The following is a 12,940-nucleotide window of genomic DNA, read 5'->3' as shown; positions in this document are numbered from 1 at the left end:
CGGCTCATAACCTTAACTTTATTTAGAATTTCTTATATACCCAGCAAAAACTTTAATTACTATGTAATGGGTTAAAATTTACTTACACATTAGCAATAAGTCTTTATTTTAACAAGATGATGACATTGGAGCAAGTACTCACCATATACGCTTACAAGTAATTAGAAAAGGTAGTCATTGTAAATCGTTTGAAAAAACGTATACAGCTTCTATGGCTTCACAGGCAAGAAGACTATTAAAAAATATATTAAAAAATATGTTTTTAGGTAAGTAATTACAATTCAAGATCGTTACCTAGTTTTTGCTGGATATATATTGTCCACATTTCCGTTAAAGAATTAGATGTTCGGAGCAGTGGAATACTGAGAATAAAACTTAAGAAGCAAAATATCTTTCCGTCTTCCAACATACAGACAAAATATGGCGAAGTCTCCATTACTCGCATATTGGCCAAATATACCCCAAAAAGAAAGGCGCCTGAAAGCTATAAAACGAAGAGAAAAAGAGTAGACATCTCACGGCAATGTGGTCAAGAAAATATCTATTCGATACCAAGATTGCTTCTTAAGGGTAACTAGCCATTGAAGAATGTAGTGTAAATATTTACTTTTACATGGATCAGCTGGAAACTATGTTCTCAAAGTCCACTATGGGACTAGAAATTTTTGGCAGCCAAAATGCTCCACCAGCACTAGAGAAGTGCGATGTTTTCAGTAGGATCTCTTCTTGTGATTATCATAGACTAAGATAGTTTCCATTTGAAGGAATGTTACAACTAGCCTCGAATTGAATTTGTTTCGAGAATACCAGGAACTTGAACTTTTGGGGCAAATGGCAATAATCTATTTTATATGTCTCAAAATGATTTTAATAGCTTTATAAAGGAATTTCTATATCCCAGCCTTGGGAATAGTCGAAAGGACAAAAAATTAAATTTTTGAGATTTTTTAAAAATTTGAGGGATTTCTAACCACAAATTTTAAATATTGGCTTTGAGATCAGGCTTGGAGGTAATGATTACATAAAGTAATTTATTACATGCTCAAATTACAATTACTTGTAATGTGAAATCGAGCAATAAACAATATAATTTTTTTATAATAGTTATTGAAGTTTTGCTTAACAATTACAATTATTTTTAATGGTAATTAATGTACTATTAATTACACATTACAAATAATTATAACTGCAAAACTTCAATTACAATTACAAGTAATTGTAAGGTGTAAAGCTTCAATTACATTTGAAGTAAATGTAAACATTACCTGGATGAGACCAATGTTTTTTGTACGAAATTGTTATTTACGAAGCTTGTTCTGTGGAAGTGTTATGGAGCCGACACTCACTCTACGGAACGGTCCTAGAAAAGCTTTTACACAGTTCTGTAACTAATTTTTTCAAAGATTTTTGTTTGAAACTGTTAGTAGTTTGTAGTTGGCTTATAAAAATATCCGGATAGACGGACATAAGGATATTCGGATGGACGGACATAAGGATGGACATAATAATGACATTGTGCCTATTGGAATATCTTTTATTGATCTACAACCATTATATAAAGTACAACGATGTGAGTAAAAAAGCCAATTTAATTTCAAGAAATTTCACAAAAAATTTTAATTAAACGCAGAAAAAATTTTGCACTTTAACCCTTTCACACACAAAACTAAACCGCTGGACTTTTTATGGATATGACTTCACCACACACTTTATTTTGACGTATATTGGTAATTTTTGATGAAAAATGGAAAAAGTGTTTTCGAAGGATAACGCAGGATGTTATCCTTTTTCACATGTACTGACATCAAATTTGAAAAAATAACTTATTTTTCTTTGAAAATAACCATTTACTATAGCTGTGAACTCAAATTTTGGAACACCGGTGTTCCGTATACGTGAAAGTGTTAATCCGGGCGGGTCTAATACACATATCCTGGTGTATATTGTGCTCTTTTTGTGAGTGTTTGTGAGTCTGAGTATCAAACACATAATTGCATTGGAAAATGACTTTTAAGTTATTTATGATTATTATTTCATGAGAAAATTCTATTCTATAGAAATAATTATTATGTTGTTTTTGTAGATTCACAAGAAAATTTATGGGATGTGAAGACATTTACAATTGTACAGTAATACACACACATACACTTCTGTTTAAAACACATACATGATTCATATCTTTTACAGATAGAATTGTCTTCTAATGCACCTGTTCTAAATGATAATGACTATAAAATTATTGATGATGACGATAATAATAATGACGACAATAATACCCAAGTCATTTATTAATTTAAGTATTATTTTACAGCATTGTTAATTGAAATATTACAAACATACAAATGTAGTTATAGACTTATGTATAAGAAAAACATAAATTATATTTCCCAAATTGTCTGAATTTTATGTTATTGAAGATGATGCAAATAATATTTCATTATTAAATTATTTATTAATTGATTTATACTTGTTATCCCTAGTACAAATATTTAAATACATTATAGTTATAAATACTAAATGATCTTTTGTTTTATATTTAATATCTGATTATTATCAACTTTAAATCTATGATTCAGGAAATTTATGTTCAGCTTTAGTTTGGTATTGTTGCTGTTGTTGTTATTATATTAATAAAATAGTTCATCAATAATACCTTGTGGTATATTTAAGAAGATTATTAAATAATAATTAATATAATTGATATGCACTGGTGGTGTTGTGATTTAAAAATTAAAAGCTATATTTATCAAGTAATTAAGGTTTTAATGAAGAATATTAAATATAGTTAAATATTAATGTGTATACGTATTCAATTCAATTGGTATTTTAATTACAGATTGGTTAGTTGCATGTCCTGTGCAGGAAAAAAAATTAAATTGTATTGAATAAAGAAAATTCAGAAACGTTAACAGTTATCGACAATGCATTCACTATAGTGAAGAATAACATTTTGTAAACGATTGACTCAAGCCACCTAAACTACGTCTTTAAAATCACTCCTTTAATATAAACAACCATATTTCTACTTACATTTAGAAAATAGTGTTATACATAATTTCCTACCTGAAAATAAATAAAAATTAAAATCATTAGCTAAAGTTAACTAGACAATAACAAATAATATAAATTAACAAATTCCTTTAGCAATTATAAACTAATTTGTTTTAAAATTTTTCTATTCTCCCTTTAAAAATATATAAACTAAATTTACTATTTAAAAAAAAAAACTCTTAAATACATATATTATAAATTTTATTGTTACAGGCCTAAAGCTTTTATTATAACATTATACTAAACCACATTAATTTCAAATTATTGAAATTTATTTGTTAGATTCTATTGGAAAAACCAAAAAAGCCAAAAGAATTAAACAAACAAAAAAACAATAATAAATAAAAACTTTTTAGAACAAAATAATAAAATTTCTATTACATGCTGCGCTGTTTTACATATTAAAAGGCGGCACCGCATAAAATTAATATTTTATAATTGTAAATAATTCATGTGGTTTTGTTTAACAACTGCCATGAATATAAATCATATAGTAAAAACAATAACTAAATTACAACAACAAAAAACTAAACGGAGTGTGATAAATATTAGAGAAAAATATTAAATTTCATTTAATAAATTCAGGACAAATAGACAATTCAATATAAATTTAAAACGCTGCAAAAGAATTTCAATGCTACTAAAATATAATCCAGCAATTTTAAACAAATTAAATTGCTATTAAAAAGTTTAGTTTGAATTAATAAATTACAAAATAAATATGTCGTGTGACTGCCACGATTCCGAGAATTTACCCATTTAACTATCAATTACTCAAATCGACTATTTGTGGAAAGCATATTTAGACAAAGACTTTGCTCAAGTCAAAATGACGTTGGAAGCTCAGAAAACCTATCCTGTTCATTAAACAATTCCATATATTTCCTAAGGTCTTCCTTCTCAAGGAATCGAATCGTCTCATTTGCGTCTCCATAACTGGAGCTATGAGAACTTGTCCCACAATATGCAATATTGCACATCCTTATAAAGGAAGAAGCTTGCAAATAACCAATTCACCTACCAGGTACTGCCAACTTGAAAACTGGTGTCTTGGTAGCATATATGAGTATACTCAAACTATTCATAAATGACCCATATATTAGAATTCCCGACTGTGGGTCACCAACTATGGTTTTCAAAAGATTATCTGAGGTTATTATACCGAATTGGGACTTATGGACTGATCAACATTGGTGGCATGAAAAAGCTGATCCAGTTTGGCTCACAGATGGGTCCAAACAAATAAACTGCGAAACGGAAGCGGGCATTTGTGGCCCCAATTTCCAAAAGGACACTATCCTTCAATCTTTTAAGCTAGACTAGACTACAGACTAGACTATAGACTAGACTATAGACTAGACTATAGACTAGACTATAGACTAGACTATAGACTAGACTATAGACTAGACTATAGACTAGACTATAGACTAGACTATAGACTAGACTATAGACTAGACTATAGACTAGACTATAGACTAGACTATAGACTATACTATAGACTATACTATAGACTAGACTATAGACTAGACTATAGACTAGACTATAGACTAGACTATAGACTAGACTATAGACTAGACTATAGACTAGACTATAGACTAGACTATAGACTAGACTATAGACTAGACTATAGACTAGACTATAAACTAGACTATAGACTGGACTATAGACTAGACTATAGACGAGACTATAGACTAGACTATAGACGAGACTATAGACTAGACTATAGACTAGACTATAGACTAGACTATAGACTAGACTAGACCAGACTATACACCAGACTATAGACTACACTATAGACTAGACTATAGACTAGACTATTGACTAGACTATAGACTAGTCTATAGACTAGACTATAGACTAGACTATAGACTAGACTGTAGACTAGACTGTAGACTACACTATAGACTAGACTATAGACTAGACTATAGACTAGACTATAGACTAGACTATAGACTAGACTATAGACTAGACTATAGACTAGACTATAGACTAGACTATAGGACTAGACTATAGACTAGACTATAGACTAGACTATAGACTAGACTATAGACTAGACTATAGACTAGACTATAGACTAGACTGTAGACCAGACTATAGACTAGACTATAGACTAGGCTATAGACTAGACTATAGACTAGACTATAGACTAGACTATAGACTAGACTATAGACTAGACTATAGACTAGACTATAGACTAGACTATAGACTAGACTATAGACTAGACTATAGACTAGACTATAGACTAGACTAAGACTAGACTATAGACTAGACTATAGACTAGACTATAGACTAGACTATAGACTAGACTATAGACTAGACTATAGACTAGACTATAGACTAGACTATAGACTAGACTATAGACTAGACTATAGACTAGACTATAGACTAGACTATAGACTAGACTATAGACTAGACTATAGACTAGACTATAGACTAGACTATAGACTAGACTATAGACTAGACTATAGACTAGACTATAGACTAGACTATAGACTAGACTATAGACTAGACTATAGACTAGACTATAGACTAGACTATAGACTAGACTATAGACTAGACTATAGACTAGACTATAGACTAGACTATAGACTAGACTATAGACTAGACTATAGACTAGACTATAGACTAGACTATAGACTAGACTATAGACTAGACTATAGACTAGACTATAGACTAGACTATAGACTAGACTATAGACTAGACTATAGACTAGACTATAGACTAGACTATAGACTAGACTATAGACTAGACTATAGACATTATAGACTAGACATGACTAGATATGAATAGACTATAGACTAGACTCAGACTAGACTATAGACTAGATATAGGACAGACTATAGACTAGACTTAGATAGATATAGACTAGACTATAGACTAGACTATAGACTTCGACTATAGAATAGACTATAGACTAGACTATAGACTAGATATAGACTAGGACTATCGACTAGACATAGACTCAGCCTATACTCGACTATGCTAGATATAGACTAGACTAGATAGACTAGATATGACCTAGGTACTATTAGACTAGACTATAGCTCGAACTATAGACTAGACTTAGACTAGACTATCGACTGGACATAGACTAGACTATAGACAGATATAGACTAGACTATAGACGAGTCATAGACTAGACTATAGACTAGACTATAGAACTAGACATTAGACTAGATATAGGGACTAACTATAGGACTAGACTTAGACTAAGCTATAGACTAGACTATTAGACTAGGACTATAGCTAGATGTAGACTAGACTATAGACTAGACTATCGACTAGACTATTAGACTGACTATGACTAGACTATAGCAGACATAGATAGGACTATAGACTAGACTATAGACTAGACTATAGACTAGACTATAGACCTAGACTATAGACCTGTCTATAGACTTAGACTATAGACTAGATAAGACTAGGACTATGACTAGACATCGTAGCCTGTCGACTAGGACTATAGACTAGACTATAGACTAGGACTATAGACTAGGACTATAGACTAGACTGTAGACTAGACTAGGACTATAGACTAGACATACTAGACTAGCTATAGACTAGACTATAGACTAGACTATAGACTAGACGTAGACTGACTATGACTAGACTTACTAGACTATGAGACTATAGACTAGACTATAGACTAGACTATAGACTAGACTATAGACTAGACTATAGACTAGACTATAGCTATACTATAGACTATAGACTAGACTATAGACTAGACTTATAGGACTAGACTATAGGACTAGACTATAGACTAGACTATAGACTATACTATAGACTATACTATAGACTAGACTATAGACTAGACTATAAACTAGGACATAGACTAGACTATAGACTAGACTATAGACTATGACTATAGGACTACACTATAGACTAGACTATAAGACTAGACTATTGACTAGACGATAGACTAGACTATAAACTAGGACTATAGACTAGACTATTGACTAGACTATAGACTAGTCTATAGACTAGACTATAGACTAGACTATAGACTAGACTGTAGACTAGACTGTAGACTACACTATAGACTAGACTATAGACTAGACTATAGACTAGACTATAGACTAGACTATAGACTAGACTATAGACTAGACTATAGACTAGACTATAGACTAGACTATAGACTAGACTATAGACTAGACTATAGACTAGACTATAGACTAGACTATAGACTAGACTATAGACTAGACTATAGACTAGACTATAGACTAGACTGTAGACCAGACTATAGACTAGACTATAGACTAGGCTATAGACTAGACTATAGACTAGACTATAGACTAGACTATAGACTAGACTATAGACTAGACTATAGACTAGACTATAGACTAGACTATAGACTAGACTATAGACTAGACTATAGACTAGACTATAGACTAGACTATAGACTAGACTATAGACTAGACTATAGACTAGACTATAGACTAGACTATAGACTAGACTATAGACTAGACTATAGACTAGACTATAGGCTAGACTATAGACTAGACTATAGACTAGACTATAGACTAGACTATAGACTAGACTATAGACTAGACTATAGACTAGACTATAGACTAGACTATAGACTAGACTATAGACTAGACTAGACTAGACTATAGACTAGACTATAGACTAGACTATAGACTAGACTATGGACTAGACTATAGACTAGACTATAGACGAAACACAAATTTATCCTTTTTCTAGTTCCAATCATTTGGCAAATATTTCACAGACCATCTTTCACATTTTTCTTTTTAATCCTATATTTTTTTAACAAAATTCTTCTAAATAAATTTCCTAAAATTTACAAATCACGGCCACCTAACAAGTAAGTAATTCCTAACCATACTGCTTTACCTACAACATGACCCATGCGAATCTCCTCAAAAAAAATAATACTTTTCTTTAATGCCTTTCCTAGTCAGCTTTTAATTAAGTTTATAGTTACGTAGCTTCGAACGAGAAACAATACAAAACAAACAAACTTTCACTTATTACAACCCTTAACGAAAATAAAATAAATAAATAGAATAAAATAAAATACTACAACGAGTTAGTATCTGTAAGAACTTTTCTAATTATCCAAACAGACATGGTTTTTATTTTCATGTTTTACTATTGTCATTTGGTTTAATATTAGTAAAACTTTCGGTTTTTTTTATATTCTGTTCAAAATTTTTCTATAACCAATGATTTTTTTATGTTTATTTTCATTGTATTTTTGTTAAAAGTTTTGTGTTGTGTTTATCACCAACCAAAGTTGTGATGTGATGATATTCATTCTATGAAATACCAAAAAACTAATTTACAAATAAATAACTAAAGTTTTTCTATTTGTTGTTGTATTTATTTATTAACACTAAAACAACAACAAATCAAAAAGTAAGAGATTTAAAACATATAAAAACAAAATATTTGTTTGGTTTAGTTTCGTTTGAAATAAAGATTTGTTCTTTTCTGTTCGTTTCATAGGAAAATGTATTTGTTAGTTAGCATTTAAAAAGAAATGCAAAATAGCAGCAAAAACAGTTTGAAAACAATTTTATGATGTAAATTTGCAATGTCATTATCATTAGTAGTACTTGCAAACTTGTTTATTTGTTGTTATGTTGTGCAAAGTTTTAAATAAGTATGTATTTCTAAGTGCTCCTATAGTTATGCTTTACTTTGTTTGAATAAATGTCTCCTGCTGTTATGCTTTGCTTTCATTCTCGAGAATTTTTTCATTATTGTTGTTGCTGTTGTTGGTTGTGGTTTCTGCTGTATTGACTTTAATGTAAATTTAATGAGCATTTAACTTAATATTTCAATATCATTTTCATTATCATCATCACTATTCCGTTACACATTGTTGGCAATGTCTGTATATAAGTTTGTGTATATGTATGTACATCCCATAAATCAAGCATGGAAAATTCAGATTTTAAAATTGTACAGTAAGTACCAGAAAAGTACTTTTTTCCTTTACACATGAAAGAAATGTGTCAGATGTTTTGTGTTTTTAGAATTATTGAGGGTAAAAAGTGGCATTCTTTATCGTGAAATATAAAACTTTCATACAAAGTTTGTCCTTTTTAACTATTATTTATTAGACGTAAGATCATTCAATGACCGTTTTAATAATACTTAGCTTTCCATCCCTGCCATACACATATTCTACCAAGATAAAGAAGATGTCATTTGTAGTTGTAGGAAATTAAGTAAATTGATTCATGGAATTTTCATAATGATTTACATTCTTAGGACAACATTTATAAATGGAAATATTTATACAAGTAAATATTATAGACTATAGTAATTCGATTGTTATTTAATGGCCAATGGTTTCTACACCCTAGATTTCTTAAAATATAATAAACTGCTCAGAATAATTTATTTGTCAAATTAATCCTATCCGTCCTTGTAATCAAACTATTAGATGCAATTTCATGAGACTAGATTCGATTAAATTTTAATCACTCTTCGAATAATAACTCTTAAAATTTTTGGGATATCTGTTAATTGTAGGTCCTGCAAACAGATTAGGTCTACTTCCGCAATTTTATTTGGTTTTAATAATTGTACAACGTAAATGAACAGGATGGCGATTTGTCGAAGACGGCCACTGAAGTCATGGCAATACCTCACAAAATATAAAACAACAACAAAACATTCTATACAGTAGTCAATATAGTTAGTAATAGTCAATAAATTAGTCCAGACCCTTATGGTTGACAAAGAGTCAATGCATCTGAAAAAGACAGTGATTTCCACTAACGTCTAACCACCTGGTTGGCTCTAATTCGTCTTTCGTCACGAATGTACTCTTTGTAAACGAGGGTGAAGATAATCGTCACTTTAGTGTCCCCTATGTAAACGAGATACTTAAAAAGCACTTGTCTGTCTCTTTGTAACCTATGGGGTGAGGATTGACTTCCTTGTAGGACAAGCACATGTTAAAATAGCTAGTCACCTGGACAGTCGGTGGCTAGGTGTAACCCTATGTGGTAGGTTAAATAGGGCGTTCGGGATTGGCCGACCGAACTGCTGGGGAGTTAATAAACCATATACATACATACTACTTGGTCAATAGACAAGACCACGGAAAATTACTAGTGAATATATTGGCCCATATGCTAGTTAATAGACTACTTAATATCCTACTACATGGACTTTTCTAAAGACTAGCCAGTAGACAAATCCATAGTCTACACAAAATACACAATTCCACAGACTAGTTTACTAATTGTTAGAATAATCTGTGGACCAATTAATAGTCCGGTTAATAGATCAGTTAATTAACTACTCAATAGACTAAAACACAGACAGACACAAACAAGTCAATATTCTATTCAATAAAGTATTCCATAGATTCTCAGATTTATACTAGTCTACTATTAGTCAATACGAAAGTCCATAGAAAAGTCAATAGAATATTCCGTAGACTCGTCCATAGACTAGTCCACTAGACTAGTTAACATTCTATTACACAAAGAAGTCAATAGTCAAATCAATTTAATATACAATAAAGTATTCCATATACTAGTACACAGACTAGTGAATGCTAACGCTCAGACTATATACTAGTCAATACAAAAGTCCATAGAATAGTCAACAGACGGGTCCATAGACCAGTTAATAGACTAGTCCACTAGACTAGTTAATATTCTATTACATAAACAAGTCTAGTCCATACTCTAGTCAATAAACCATAGACAAGTTATTGGACTAATTCATACTCTAGGAACAGCCTTTTCAGTTCCATAGATCAGTCAATACACTAGTCTATAGATTACACATATTGTGAATGTTTTAATCGGATTGACAAACGTAATGACTATATACACAGCTACCAATCTCACGAAAGTGAAGGGTACCCAGAAATAATTATTGGCTGCTTATTTTGAATTATCTCGTTTTCTTCATTCTTTAATTTTTATTTAAACAATTTTTTATTTGCAAATTTGATAAAAATTTTAATTGATTTAATTATTTTTAATTGTATGAAAAAATCACATCATTTGTTCAAACTGACAACAAAATTATATTTTTGTAAATGCTAAACGCATTATTAACATTTTGAGTATTTAATTAATACTTTCATTGTTTCAACATTCGAATTAATTGATTTTGTAAAGAATTTTTAACCAAACTGTTTAATTGAATAACTAATTTATTCAATAAATAAATAAATTAATTGATCTAAAATATCGATTATTGATTGATATTAAAAAATGTATATTCTATATCGTCATTCTTTTAATAGGTCCAAAACTTGCTTGATGCAATTAATTTGATAATTGAAACAAATTTTCAGTTTTTTTCTGTGTATTTTCTGTGTAATTTTAAAATTATATAATTTAAATAGTAGTAAAACTCCATTTTACTTTGTTTATACATACTATATAAAAATACCTATTTTATTTGCATCTGAATTTAATTAATCTATCTATGAAAATTCATTAATACTCTATTAAAAATACATTTACCGCAAGTGAAAACCAAATTCGATAAAAAAAAAAGATTATTAAAATATAATTAAATCAATTTACTTTTATACATTTGCCTATAACTGAGTAATAGATTAAAAGTTAATTATCTATTTGCTAAATATTTATTATTGAAAAACTACAGTGAAAAACAAAACTGAAACAACCTAAAATTGTTGAACCGAAATCAAAGCGGATGACTTACAAGGATTTAAAATTAATTTTCATATAATAAATATTTGTTATCATTGTTAACATTATTTTCTCTGTCATTGTTTTATTGTTTACATTGTGTAAATACACAAGTGTAAATAAACGTTTACCTCAACAATAGCATGACAAAATACACAATAGAGAATATATTATTCAATAATAAATAAATAGCAATTAAGTTCTATTAAATAATTAACCAAATGAAATTCAACTACAACAGATTATAAATCTAATCGTATTTTTATTTGTCCTTTTTTTCTGTTCAACAAAATAAATAACAAACAATTCTTTTTAATTCACTCACCCAACTACTCTTTAAATACCTAAACTCAAACACACACTCTCCAACAAATAGAAAAAGATACAATAAAGATTTAGTTGCTGCTTAAGAAGTACTATTTTGTGGATTTCAATGTTGTGTGTATATACACAGCCCGCAGCAGTATTTATTTGTAATTTAAGAAAATTGAAAATCTCTTACCGCAATCACTTTATTATACGTGTTTACTGATGGAATTGAATTTTAGAGCTTAAGTATGACAAAGTGTGGCCACAAGGATATAAAATATATAAACATACGCATACACACATACATACATACTGTTTAACACATAAGGATATAAACTGACTGCTACAGCTAGATCTGAAAATGTACTAAAGTTGCTGCAGATGCCGATATTTATGTACACGAATGTCTGAGTGAGTGTTAGTAAGTTATATATTGCGGCATTTATACTTACTCGTCTTTATGTAAGAAAACATGTCATGATTCTGCACGCGTTCCATTAAGCCAAATAAAGCTTAGATTGTTTATGATACCAAATCAACTAGACAAGTTTTAACGCAACTAAACTTAAATCGACTTTATTTGTCACACAGTACAACCCAACAGTTCGAGGTGGTTACTTAAGTTGTCTCCTCTGCCATTTATTTTATAAAAGTCTCCCAAGTGTTGCCTCCGGTAGGTTAGTGGTTAGTGTTCTAGTCTGCAATACCGGAGGTGGTGGGTTTGATTCTCACTTGAAGCACTGTTTAAGGAGCTCACTATAGACCCGATAGAGGCCTAGGTGTATTTCTTCGGATTTGACGTATATACATACATACTCCTTTCAAACTAACTAACGTCTCCCAAGTAGTTCGACATTTGGGAAATATACTATCCGAAAAGGATACACTTACACCTGCTAAATTTACTGGGGTAATAAAAA

This window comes from Lucilia sericata, unplaced genomic scaffold (genome assembly GCF_015586225.1).
Source record: "Lucilia sericata isolate MDLA Ls3-8-SP2 unplaced genomic scaffold, ASM1558622v1 Contig001126F_arrow, whole genome shotgun sequence".
Taxonomy (NCBI): Eukaryota; Metazoa; Arthropoda; class Insecta; order Diptera; family Calliphoridae; genus Lucilia; species Lucilia sericata.
The sequence above is the reverse complement of the archived record's forward strand: the minus strand, read 5'-3'. Positions refer to the sequence as shown.